The sequence below is a fragment of the Eptesicus fuscus genome, chromosome 1, assembly GCF_027574615.1.
Source record: "Eptesicus fuscus isolate TK198812 chromosome 1, DD_ASM_mEF_20220401, whole genome shotgun sequence".
Classification (NCBI taxonomy): Eukaryota; Metazoa; Chordata; class Mammalia; order Chiroptera; family Vespertilionidae; genus Eptesicus; species Eptesicus fuscus.
In genome coordinates this window covers 68,020,633-68,035,420 of record NC_072473.1, presented here as the reverse complement: position 1 = coordinate 68,035,420, position 14,788 = coordinate 68,020,633, and positions in this window count along the sequence as shown.

The following is a 14,788-nucleotide window of genomic DNA, read 5'->3' as shown; positions in this document are numbered from 1 at the left end:
GGGCAACCCAAGCCTCCTTCTCACTTCAGCTCCATGGCTGCCACCATCTTTGTTGGGTTAATTTGAATACTCACTCCTGATTGGCTGGTGGGTGTAGCTGAGTGATGGTTAATTTGCATGTTTCTATTTTATTAGTGTAGATATGTAATTCATCATGATTTACCAAAATTGACATTTTGCCACTTTGAGTTAAATGCGGAAACTGTTCTTCTATTTATGTACCTTGACCCTCTCCAATTTTCAAATTAATTTATCTTAAATATTTCCTCCAAATAGATGGAGCACCATATCAGATGGTGTTATAAGTTGTTTCAATCATTAAATATGATTTAATAAATCATGAGAAGTATAGTTTATTACACTTGCCTCTACTTTTATCAAACTCAGTATTGTTTTTTCTTTTCTTAAGTTCAAGGTCTTCTTCTGTTATCATGAACTTTCTGTTAAGACAATTTTATTTAGCCATTGTATAAAGATAGGTTTGCTGACAACAAATTATTCATTTTCTTCTTGACAATGTCTTTATTTCAAATCCTTATTTCTTAAGGGATATTTTTTTGCTGGATATAGATTTCATGGTTGAAAGAATTTTACTTCCAGTACTTGAAAAAGTCCTCATAGTTTTCAATGAAAGGCCAAAGGACTTGTATGCAGGCATATAAGCCTAACCAGTGGTCACGGACAACAGGGGATTGGGGGCATGCCTGGGGAGGGGTTTGGGATGGGAATGGGAGGATGAGGACAAATGTGTGATACCTTAATCAATAAAGAAATTGAAAAGTTAAAAAAAAAGAAAAATTTATTTGAGTTATTGTTTCTGTATAAGCAATGCATTATTTTTCTCTAGTTACAATTAAGGTTTTCTTCTTGGTCTTTAGTTTTTAAAAATTCATATATGATGTGTGTTGGCATGGATTTCTTTGGCTTTATCTTCTTGAGTTAATTCAGTTTTTTTGAATATGTAGCTTTTTATGTTTTGTCAAATTTAATATATTTTCTAATATTATTCCCTCAAATAATTTTTAGACGTTTTCTCTATCTACTTCAAGAACTCCAAATGTTATTAATTTTATTTTTGTTGTTGACTCACAGATCCTTGAGAGTCTAATCATTGTGTTAGTCTATTTTCTCTCTATTTTTTTGATTGGAGAAATTAAATTGATTTGCCTTTTTAAAAATTCTTTATTGTTGAAAGTTTTACATGTCTCCTTTTCCCCCCATGATTTGCCTTTAGTGCACAAATTCTATCTTCTGTCATCTCCAGTCTACTGAGACAATACTTTGAGTTTATTTTTAAAATTTGGTTATTTGATTATTATTTTGAGTCCTATAATTCTTCTTTTTAATAACTTTTATTTCCATACAGGACCAAAAAGAGACTCAGAGCAGCTGAAAAAGGGTTTGGGTATCTGAATAACAAAGTGTCATCTAAGGTTGCAGGAATTTGGTATGAATAACCCTCCTTGGCCCCACTGGCTCTTTATTCTGAGAGTGGAGTAGCTGAAAGAGTGCTAAAGTGAGGTCCTTTAAAGCACAAGGCCCTCAACAGGAGTCATTCTTGCAAGGATTTAAGGGCAATATAGTAGCCACAATGAAATATAGATTGTATGGTTGGAGAAAATATGCACTCATATGATTCAGTTATTTAAAATAAAAGAGGTTTTCTACAAGCATTGGCATAGAAAAATGCCAATGTCACATGGTTAAGTATAATAAGGCATATAAGAGAATTGATTTTTTGTCAAAGCAAATTTTCAACCATTACATATGCACATATTTCTCCACATTTGTATGAGTTCAGAATAAAACAGCTGAGTAACAATGTTGCTGTCTGAGAAGAGATGGTAATTGGAGATAATATTTATTTTTTTATCTTTATTGAGATATATTTCACATCCAAAAATTTACACATATATAATATGTTTATTTTGATGAGTTTAGACATATAAAAGAATACCATCATCACAGTCAAGGTAATAAACATATCAATCTCATGCTAACTGTCCTTACTACAAAATATCAAGGGGAAATAGGAAGTCTTTTTGGAGGGTTTAGAGAATATTTTATCTATCTCTATATTTTACATATTTTTTAGACTGAGAAAATATCATTTTTGTAAAAAATCTAATATATTTTTATAATTTCAAGAAACATATTGACTACCTACTGTGCCATGTGCTAGTAGGTATCAAAGAAAGCCTCATATCATTTTTGTTCACCATAGTCATCCAATTGATCAAAATATTCCAAGTAATAAAATTATTTGCCCACATCATTCAGCTAGTAAATGGAGAACCAGTTCAACTTGAGGTCTTCTGAATCTAAGTCCACAACTTTTTCTTCAATTTTTATTACAGTTTATTTAAAAACTAAAAAACAGTAGTGTAGTAAAAGTATCTTTTACATATGATATGGATTTATTTGTCCCCAGGTCTAAACAACTTTTGAGACTGCCCTATGTCTTTCAGATGATTAGCATGTGGCTTAAGATGCATGTGAAATATTCCCCTAATTATATCGCGATTTGGACATGACTATGTTTTGGGCTTATTTGCTTGTTTATTTTTATTGCCAGGCTTTTAAAAAATATGTTTTTACTGATGTTAGAGAGAGAAAGGAAGAGGGAGAGAGAGATAGAAACATCAATGATGAGAGAGAAAAATTGATCGGCTGCCTCCTACACATTCCCCACTAGGGGTTGAGCCCGAAAACCAGGCATGTACCCTCACTGCGAATTGAACCTTAACCTCCTGGTTCATAGATAATTGCTCAACAAATTAGTCATATCAGCCAGGCTATTGCCAAGCTTTATTGTCTGGCAAAATGATATGATTACGTGGGCATCCATCACTTAATTTTGGGTATTATGTTGCTGCAGTACAACAGGGAAACACCAGGGATTTCTAGGGCACTGAGGCAATGGCTAGATGAAAGTCTGACTGAGATGCCAGAAGGGCCATTTACTCAATAACATTCTAGTGACCTACACTCTGTTGTGAACTAGTGGTAGTGATATTTCAGTAAAACACATGTATCCCTTGGTAACCCAAAAAAATAAGAGACAAAATAGTTCTTTATGGTTTAATAAGGTGTGCCCACATATATCTCATTTTGTTCTCACAACTATCTTGCAAAATAAGTGTGATTAGTTTCATTTTATGGATGATTAATATGAGGCTCAACAAGGTTAAATAAATTACCAAAGAAGGTATCTGTATTATCTGTATTAGTCAGGGATTTCCAAAGAAATACAACCAAAAAGATGCGCGCGCGCGCACACACACACACACACACACACACACACACACACATCTGGAGACGGGAAAGTGTTGCAATTTGAGTCCAAAGGCAGTGTGTTGACAAAATTTATTGTTGACTGAGAGAAGGCAGTCTTTGTTCTATTAAGGCTTTCAGTAGATTAGATGAGGCCCACCAACCTTATAGAAGGTAATATGCTTTACTAAAAATAATTGATTTAAATATTTTAATCCAAAAATCACCTTAACAGAAATATCCTACCTAATAATAGACAAATATGCAAACTGACCATACCTCTGACACACCCACAAGCCACGCCCACCATCCAATCAGAGCGAGTATGCAAATTAACCCAACCAAGATGGCTACAGCCACAGAGAGCAAGGTTTCCTAGGTAACAGAGGAAGCCAAGCTTTCCGCCTGCCCTTGCCAGGCCTAAGCCTCCACTCAAGCTACAAAGTTTCAATTATAGAAGGTAAACAAATTCAAACAGAAATGGCGGCAGAATGAAGCTTGAGAGAGCAGGCCAGGGTTGCTCCCGGCAACAGGGGAAGCAAAGCTTTCCACACACCCTGGCCGGGCCCACCCGCTTAAGGCTACAAAGTTTCAATTATAACCCCAACAGAAATGGCTGCCGGCCACGGAGGGAGCCCCAGGCTTGGCTCCGCTCCAGGCTACAAAGTTTCAATTGTAGAAGGAAAATAAATTCCAGATACCAGGGCCTCCACTTGGGTTGCCAGGGGGCATGGCTGGCCTGCAAACCACCACAGGCCCCTTGCTCAGGCCGCCCCATGCCCCAAGGGAACCCCACCCTGATCAGGGACACCCTTCAGGGTAAACCAGCTGGCCCCCACCCATGCACCAGGCTTCTATCCTATCTAATAAAAGAGTAATGTGCAGATTGATCATCACTGCAACACACAATATAGCTGCCCCCATGTGGTCAAAGATCCTGCCCCCATGTGGACACAAGATGGCCACCACAAGATGGCCAGCAGGAGAGGGCAGTTGGGAGGCACCCGACCTGCAAGGGAGAGCAGTTGGAGGTGATCAACCCTGCAGGAGAGGGCAGTTAGGGGTGACCAGGCCGGCAGAGGAGGGAAGTTGGGGGCAAAGAGGCTGGCAGTGGAGTGGTTAGAGTGTGATCAGGCTGGCAGGCAGAAGCTGTTAGGGGCAATCAGGCAAGCAGTTGGGAGCCAGCAGTCCTGGATTGTGAGAGGGATGTCCCAGATTGGAGAGGGTACAGGCTGGGCTGAGGCACAACCCCCCTCCGTGCACAAATTTCATGCACCAGGCCTCTAGTCCAATATAATGTTTGATCAAATATCTGGGCACTCTGGCCCAGATGAGTGGATATATAATTAACCATCACAGCACCACAATTAAAACTTTCTCTTTATAAGTTGCTCTTGAATAACAAAATAGTAATTTTATTATCCTATATAATAAAGAGGTAATATGCAAATTGACCATCACCCCAACACACAAGATGGCTGCCTCCATGTGGACACAAGATGGCTGCCACAAGATGGCCAGCAGGGGAGGGCAGTTGGGGGCGACCAGGCTGGCAAGGGAGGGCAGTTAGGGATGATCAGGCCATGAAAGGAGGTCAGTTGGGGGTGACCAGGCTGGCAAGGGAGGGCAGTTAGGGGCAATTGGACCAGCAGGAGAGCAGCTAGGCATAAATCTGGCTGGCAGGGGAGTGGTTAGGGGCAATCAGGCAGGCAGGCAGGCGAGTGGTTGGGAACCAGCAGTCCTGAATTGTGAGAGGGATGTTTGACTGCCCATTTAGGCCCAATCCCAGTGGACATCCCTCAAGGGGTTCCAGATTGGAAAGGATGCAGGCTGGGCTGAGGGACACACACCCTCATGCACAAATTTCATGCACTGGGCCTCTAGTTTTAATAATATTGTGGCTGAAAAGGGGCCACATATTAAACTTAACAATCTCAGGAAAGACTGCCTGGCAGCCTTACAAACTCACACAGAAAGTAACCACATAGGATGGTCTAAAATTGAAACTTTTTAAATGAAAGCAGTTTATGGCAGGTAGTCATGTCCCAGGCTAGAAGCTTCCCTAATAAAAGTCAATCTTTACCTTAATTAAGCCTGTCTACTGTCTTTTTGTATCTACTATAACATACCTTTGGAATGTCAGAGTAACTTCCTTTTTACCAGACACATCAGGGCACACCCAATGCCTCTCATTTTTATTGTTATCATGTTAATTGTTGACTGTTAACTATCCTGTTCCCACCTGGGTAAAAGATGCATGTGTCTATCATTTTTTACCCAATACCAGGGGTTTCCCCAATTGGTTTCTTCTGACCCCTAATCTATCACCAATGGATTTCATGTAACCCACTTACCTATTCTCTTTTGATTATAATGTATAAGATAAGATGTAAAACTGCCATTTTCTGGAACATTTTCTCAATACATTGAGATTTTGCTTCCCAGCAATTGTCAACAGTTTGGCTCAAATAAACTCACAAAAATTCTCTATAAGTTTGAATGTTTCTTACATTGACAATGCTGTGGTTTGCACAAATTTCAGAAAGGATAGATAATTACTAAAGAATACTTCTGCTATAGGCAGTTAGACAGACATGAGCAGATCAAGGACAATGGGTCAGGTACAGAAGGTCACCAGGATGGAAAGCCCCAGGTGCCTAGAAATGGACAATCAATTGTAGGGTAGGGCCTCACAGCCAGGGTGACTTTTCCTCCCCTAGAATATCACTGGTCACTTGTTTTGGATCCCCTGACCTTTCCTCCCTAGAAATAACATCTAGGCCTCAGTAGTACTTCAGCACCAGGATCAGATAAGCAACAAAACTAGCCAAGGCTGACCTCGGGACCAGCTGCATTGAATAATGACCCCCTGCCCTAATCAATCAGTGGAGATCACAACCCTGAAAGGACACACCTAGAATACTACTGAATATTCTATTGAGACTACAGGCCCGGTGCACAAAATTTGTGCATGGGGGAGGGGTGTCCCTCAGCCCAGCCTGCACCCTCTCCAATCTGGGACCCCTCAAGGGATGTCTGACTGCCCGTTTAGGCCCGATCTGGGATCGGGCAGTCGGACATCCCTCTCATAATCCAGGACTGCTGGCTCCCAACTGCTCACCTGCCTGCCTTCCTGATTGCCTTTAACTGCTTCTGCCTGCCAGCCTGATCACCCCCTAACCACTCCCCTGCCAGCCTGATTGACGCCTAACTGCTCCCCTGCCAGCCTGATTGCCCCTAACTGCCATCCCCTGCAGTCCTGGTCACCCCTAACTGCCCTCCCCTGAAGGCCTGGTCACCCCTAACTGCCCTCCCCTGCATGCCTGGTCCCCCCCTACTGCTCTCCTATGCAGGCCTGGGTCCCCCCCATCTGCCCTTCCCTGCATGCCCAGTCACCCCCAACTTCCCTCCTCTGCCAGCCTGCTCCCTCCCAACTCCCCTCCTCTGCTGGCCATCTTGTGGTGGCCATCTTGTGTCCACATGGGGGCAGGATCTTTGACCACATGGGGGCAGCCATCTTGTATGTGGGAGTGATGGTCAATGTGCATATTACTCTTTTATTAGATAAGATAGAGGCCTGGTGCATGGGTGGGGGCCGGCTGGTTTGCCCGAAGGGTGTCTCGGATCAGGGTGGGGGTTCCCTTGGGGCATGGGGTGGCCTGAGCCAGGGGCCTGTGATGGTTTGCAGGCCGGCCATGCCCCCTGGTGACCCAAGTGTAGGCCCTGGTATCTGGGGTTTATTTATCTTCTACAATTGAAACTTTGTAGCCTGGAGCTGAGCCATGCCTTCTGCTTGCTCCGTGGCAGCAGCCATTTCTGTTGGGGTTTTATGTATCTTCTATAATTGAAACTTTGTAGCCTTAAGTGGAGGCCTGGGCCAGCCAGGGCGTGCAGAAAGCTTGGCTTCCTCCATTGCCGGGGGCAACCCTAGCCTCCTGCTCTTTCCAGCTCTGTGGCTGCCGCCATTTCTGTTTGGATTTGTTTACCTTTTATAATTGAAACATTGTAGCCTTGAGTGGAGGCCTAGGCCAGCAAAGGCAGGCTGAAAGCTTAGCTTCCTCTATTGCCTTGGAAACCCAAGCCTCCCTCCTGCTCTCTGTAGCTGTAGCCATCTTGGTTGGGTTTATTTGCATATTTGTTCTTGATTGGCTGGTGGGCATGGCTTATGGGTATAGCAGAGTGATGGCTAATTTGCATATTACTCTTTTATTAGGTAGGATATTTCCCTGGGATAGCCCCTAAAATCTCCACATTTAAAACCCTCAGGACAGAAGACCCAGTGGGGCTCTTCCTCACAGGAGCATGCCCTGCCTTTCCCTTTCCTTCCCTCCCTCTTGCTCTCCCCCTCCCTACCTGGAATGTTACTATTAGCTTCCTCACTCCCAAGTTCCAAGGGCCCTTCCTTTACCTTTATAACTTGTTTCCTAAGCCATTTTCTTCTAGGACTTACTTTTTCTACCTCTGTAATTTTCCAAATAATGGTTCTCTTACAGTTTAGGTCTTACTCTGAATTCTTTCCTAGACAGAACCCAAGTACCAAGGTTGCTGAATCCAGGTTTAGTCTGACCACACCTGTCAGACACATGGTGCCATTCCTGCCACCTACAACAATTCTATTGATAATGTTTTCATTTCTAATATTTAGACAATGAACCAGGGACTTGAGAGAGGAGGATTTTGAGAAAATTTAAAATATTGGACTAATTAACTTCTTTAAGTAACTATGCTCGAAGCAATGTGAGGAAAGAGATTAGTCATTTATTGGTTTATAATTTCATCCTTTCTATATAAGACCATAAAATTACATTTAAGTATAAATTGAATTTATAAACAAGATTGTTGCTAATCCCATTTATACACAATTTTAGGAAATATATTAATAGACAAGGCTAATTTCTTCATGTCAGTGCAAATGTTCTCTAGAACGTTTAATCAATTATTTACCTGTCACTGAGGTTTAAAGATACCTATTTATCAGGTGTTTGTTTGTTTTTCCATTTATTTTCCATATGAAGTGCAAAAGGTAATTGCTAGTCATTTGGATAATTCAAAAATTATCTGTAAGTGGTACCTTTCTTACAGTGAACTGAGATGGGATTACAATGTGCTTTATTTAGTAACTAGAAGCCTGATGCACAAAATTTGTGCACTCATTGTGAGGGGGGCCCTCAGCCCGGCCTGTGCCCTTTTGCAGTCTGGGAGCCCTGTGGGGATGTCAGACTGACAGCTTAGGCCTAAGCCATCAGTTAGACATCCTTAGCACTGCCGTGGAGGTGGCAAACTAGAATGTATGGTAATCTTACTATTTGACTCTCAAAAGTTGGTGCATTGCCCTACGGATGTGGCTCAGTGGTTGAGCGTCAAACACACATGAACCAAGAGGTCACTAGTTGATTCCCCGTTAGGCACATGCTTAAGTTATCGGCTGGATTCCCAGTAGGGGGGATGCAAGAGGTGACCAATCAATGTTATCTCTCATTGATGTTTCTTTTGCTTTAATTTCTTTATTGATTAAGGTATCACATATTTGTCCTCATCCCCCCATTCCCATCCCAAACCCCTCCCCATGCATGCCCCCACCCCCTGTTGTCCTTGACCACTGATTAGGCTCATATGCATGCACACAAGTCCTTTGGTTGATGTCTCCCCCTTATCCCCACCCTCCCCTACCTTCCCGCTGAGGTCCAACAGTCTGATCTATGCTTCCTTGACTCTGGGTCTGTTCTTGTTCATCAGTCTATGTTGTTCATCATTTCCCCCAGATGAGTGAGATCATGTGCTACTAGAAATAAACTTATAAGAACCAAAAATGAGACAAGCAATTATGGTTATGCTGAGTGGCAAATGAATCAGTCTGTAGTGAGTTTCTTTCTGGGCCAACAGTTCTTTTGAGTCCCAATTTCATTGTCAAACAGTTCCTTTTGTGTACATGTCAGCAATGATATTTCAGTTCTGGATGGTGGAGAGATGGTGGTATTGCAGGTCCGACCCTCTCTGGTTTGGTCCTGGGCAACCTGCAGTGATGCACAGCTGCTGACTGCTAGTATGGCAAGACATCGTCAGCGTCTTCCGTCTCTGGACTGTTTCTCTTCTGTCTTCATGGCTGGAGTAGTTAGTCCTGTCAATTCCTCTCTGTTGCAGGAATCCACATGGTCTTGGCATTGTTTTCTGTCTCATTGATGTTTCTATATCTCTTTCTAAAATAAAAAAATAAAAAAACCTTGGTGCATATACTAGTTTAATACTAAGAAAAAAAAGAAAAACATAGAAGTAGTTACCTCCAAATTAATTAATTGTGCTGGTGTTTTATTTTGTTTTCCCCTCAGTTATCCAGTTTGGCTGTTTAAAGTGATCAGTTTATTTATTTAATGGCTAAACATTCAGGCTCACTTTTGGGTAAATGTAGATGCTGCCTGAAAAAGAAGAGAATATATAGGTTGATACTTAAAAATGTTTTTGATCCCTTGTGAACAAAATTAAATTGGCTACTGAAACAGCTAAAAAAATGGTAAAGTTCTAGAGTGACATCAGCAAGAAGTAAAAACACGAAGTCCCAAATATTTTTCCTCCATAGATATTCTGATTTAATAACAATATAGGGACAAAAATGCCCTCATGATAATTCTAGACTCAAGAAGTGGCAGTACTTGAGGTGAGCACAAAACTGAAAACAGCTGCATTGAAACAGCTAAGAGCAATTTCATTTTACCAGAACCAGCCCCTCCCCCAAGCTGGTACAACTCAGCACCAGGAGAGAATACCCTGGGTAATTAATTCCTCATAGGGGAATAGAGGGAAAGGAGACAGAAGAAGCATGTATCTTACATTATAGCTTTTGGAAAAGCCACCCAAAGGCCTGGTTTCTGCCTGTCCTCATTCAGAACACTGATGGAACCAAAATAATATGGAGGCTTGAAGGTTACAGAGAACAACCAATGGTAGGGGTAGATTGCTTCTGCTCCAGAGGGCACACAGCACATTAGACAGAGACCAATACAGCTCAACAGCCTCTTCCTTGTGGGGGGAAGATAATAGTGGAGCATACGGAGTATGTTAGATGGGACCTAGTATGTTCTAGAAGCTCGGAGGCTGCTCAGAACATAAGAGAGCTGGATAATTTGTAGGAGCTCAAGTTACTAAGCAGTACATACCTCAGTCAGAAAAAAATAAGGAACAAGAGACTATAAACTCCAGGAAAAGAAACTGGCAAGCCTCTCTATTAAGAAATTTTATGTACAGACCTAGAGAAGTCTCATGCTCCCAATAATGTTTTCAGAAGCCCCAGCTATATGAAAATATAGCTGGGATGCTTGGTGAGGCTCTTTTTCTGTACAAGCCAGTCTATACAATCTGGGAGAGGGTGATAATTTTTCAAATGTGCAAATTCCAGCAAAAAGTTATGAGAAACACAAAGAAACGGGAAAACATGACTCAAAGAAACAAAATAAATCTATGGAAACGAACACTAAAGAAATGGGGGTATATGAATTACTGGACAAAGAATGCAAACTCTCATAAAGATGCTCAATAAATTCAAGTAAAACAATGCATAAAAGAAAATGAGGTAAGGGGGAGAGATCAACCAAAGGACTTGTATGCATACATATAAGCCTAACCAATGGACAATAACATCAGGGGGGTGAAGGCATGAGTGGGGGGGATGGGGAGCAATGGGGTGATAAGGACACATATGTAATAGCTTAATCAATAAAGAAAGAAATGAGACTACCAACAAAGATATTGAAAATATAAAAACTAATCAAATATAAATTTTGGAGGTGAAGAATATAATAACTGAGTTGAAAAACTCACTAGAGAATTCAGTATCAGATTTGATCAGGCAGAAGAATAAAAATCACTCAAAGACAAGTGATTTCAAATTATTCAGTCACAGGAACAAAAAGAGCTCGTGTGCCTCAGTGGTTGAGCTTCACTCATTGACCTGTGAACCAGGTGGTCACTGTTCTATTCCTGGTCAGGGCATACGTCTTGGTTGTGGACTCGAACCCTGGTAGCGGGCCTGTAGGAGACAGCTGATCAGTAATTCTCTCTAATCATTGATGTTTCTATCTCTCCCTTCCTCTCTGAAATCAATAAAAGTAGATGTTAAAAAAGAAAAGGAATAAAAAAGAGTGAAGAAAGCCTAAGAGACTTAATGAGATACCATCAAGTGAAACAACATCTATACTAATAAAAGGGTAATATGCTAATTAGACCAGGTCAACCGGCCATCTTTCAGATGTCCGATTTCCTTCTGGACAAAGCCATGGTGGTGGGGGCCAAGGCAGAGAGGGCAGTTGGGGGTGAGAGAAGGTCGGCAGGGGAGGGTCATTGGGGGCGAGATCAGGCCTGCAGAGGAGGGCACTTGGGGGCAAGATTAGGCCGGCAGGGGAGGGCAGTTAGGGGTGATTAGGCAGGCAGGGGGCGAGATCAGGCTGGCAGGGGTGGGCAGTTAGGGGTGATCAGGCAGGCAGGCAGAGGCAGTTAGGGGCAATCAGGCAGTCCAGCAGGTGAGCAGTTAGAAGCCAGCGGTTCCAGATTGGCTGACATCCCCCAAGGGGTCCCCGATTGGAAAGGGTGTAGGCTGTGCTGTGGGAACACCCCCCCCCCCCGGTGCATGAATTTCATGCACTGGGCCACTAGTTTGTATTATAATAACTGAGTTGAAAAAAATCACTGGAGGGAGAAGAGAGAGAAAGTAGAAGAATGTTGATTTAAAGAAATAATGGATAAATCTTCCCAAATCTGGAAAAGGAAATGGGCATCTAGATTAAAAAAGCACATGCAGAAAGCTGGTCCAAATCTAGAGCATTCACTGGTGAAATCTACCTAACATTTAAAGAATAACTCCAATCGGCAAAGTGTTCCAAAAAAAACCTGAAGATAAGGAAATGCTTCCAAACACATTTTATGAGGCCAGCCTTATTCTGATACCAAAGCCAGACAAAGACAGTAAGAAAAAAGAAGTCCACAGGCCATAATCCCTGATGAACATAGATGCAAAAATTTTTAACAAAATAGTAGCAAACTTAATTCAATAGGACATTGAAAAGATCATGCACAATGGCAAAGTGAGATTTATCCCTAAGATGCAAGGATGGTTTAATATATGAAATCAAGGAATGCATCAATGTGATATATTACATATTGGTAAACAGAACAAAAAATAAAAATTTATGAATGGATACAAAAAAACATTTGACAAAATACATTCCCTTTCATGATAAAAACATTTAATAAGCTAGGAGTAGAAGAAAAATACTTCAACATAATAAATACCATATATGAAAAGCCCATAGATAACATACTCAATGGAAAAAAAATAAAAACCTGAAAACTGGTTTTAAGGTCAGGAACAAAGCAAGGATGCCCACTCTTATCCCTTCTATTTAAAATAGTCCTGGAAGTTCTAGCTGGAACAATTAGGTAATAAAAAGAATCAATATAAGAAAATAAATAAATTTATTTTTGTTCACAGATGACATGATTTTATATGTATAAAATACTAAGGATTCCACAAAATAATTATTAGAACTAGCAAAAAAAAAAATATCAGTAAATCTGCAGGGCAGAAAACCACCATACAGAAATCAATTTTATTTCTATACACTAGCAACAAACAATCCAAAAACGCAATTTAAAAGCAATTCCATTTATAATAGCATAAAAATATACTGAGAAATAAACTTAACCAAAGAGGTGAAAAACTTGTACAATGAAAATTGCAAAACATTGCTGAAAGAAATAGGAAAAGACACAAATAAGTGGAAAGACATCCAATATTAATGGTTGAAATTATTAATATATTGAGTAAAAAACTCAGGAGTATTAAAAATTGAAATAATAAAATATAATTTTTATATTAGGCAATCCTATCTAATAAAGACAGGATATGCAAATTGACCGTAACTCCACGACAAAGATGGTTGTGTCCACAGTCAACAAGGAGGGAATATGCAAATTAACGCAACAAGGTGAGAGGTGGAAGGCGGCTCCGGGCCCGAGTGAAGGTGGAAAGGCAGTGCCATCAGCCAGGGGAAGGAAGGCCTATTCTTACATGAATCTTCGTACATTGGGCCTTTATTATAATTATGAAAAGAAACTTGCACCAAATAGGAGAAGAAAAGGATAAGTACTGCTTTGCTGAACTATAAGGGACAGACAACAATGATAGTATAATATTACTCATTAACTACAGCACAGCAAAACATAGATATTTACAGTGATATTATTTTCCTACCTAAGAGTCTGACTACATTTCACCAGCCTTCCTTTAAAAAAATATTTTTAGAGAGAGATGAAGGGAGAGGGAGAAAGAGAGAAATATTGATATGAGAGGGAACATCAATGGGCTGCCTCCTGCATGACCCCTACTGGGGATTGAGCCCACAGCCTGGGCATGTGCCCTGACTGGGAATCTAACTGGCAACCTTTAGATGCATGGGACGACACCCAACCAACTGAACCACACCAGCCAGGGTCACAAGCCTTCCTTTTGATTTATATAATTTAATGTAGCATATCACTAGGTTTTATGTTATATGCAGCAAATGGGCTCTACACTTAAGTAAATATGTAACACAAAAATATAGACCTAGAAATATACCACTAAATATCTCCTTATGTTTTGTAACAAGAAGTTCTAATTCATGTATTATCTAAAAGGATTTTCATTTCCTTACATAGCTATTATCATTTCTGTTTTCTTTCTGGTTTGAGGTGTTTTTAAAGACATATTCTAACAGAGAAAGACAAAAACTCTCTGATTTTACTCATGTGTAATATAAAAGAAAAAGTAACAAATGATCAAATAAAAAATATAAACTCTTAAATATAGATAACAGTTCAGTGATTGCTACTGGAAAGGAGGCTGGTTAGAGAGAGAATGAAGAGAGTAAAAGAGGTCAAATAGATGGTTAGGGATGGGATCTAGACTTTTGGTGAGCATGCTATGGTGTATACAGATATTTAATTCTAATGTTGTACACCTGAAACTTATATATAATGTTTTAATCAATGTTATCTCAAAAAAATTTTAAATGTTCTCCCTGACTTTTTAAAAAAATGCTTTATTGTTTAATGTATTACATGAGTCTCCTCTTTTCCCCCATTGACCTCTCCCCTGCCACCCCCTACCCCAAGCACAGACCCTCACCCTGCTACGGTCTGTGTCCATTGGTTATGCTCATATGCACGCATACAAGTCCTTTGGTTGATCTCTTACTCCCTCACCTCCTTCCCTTATAGGTTGTACAGTCTGTTCGATGCTTCTATGTCTATGATTCTATTTTAGTTCATCAGTTTATGTTGTTCATTATATTCCACTCCTTGAAATTTAAAAAATACATAGCTTAAATGGAATAATAGTTGGGACTAAAGAAGCTGTGAATGCCTACATGCTTTTGGACTTGATTTTTAAATAAAATATCCTTCTAACTGGATCTTGACTTAGCCCTAGAGTAGTTTTCAATTTTCCTGTTGAAGGGTTTAGGAAAAACAAACAAAACAAACAAAA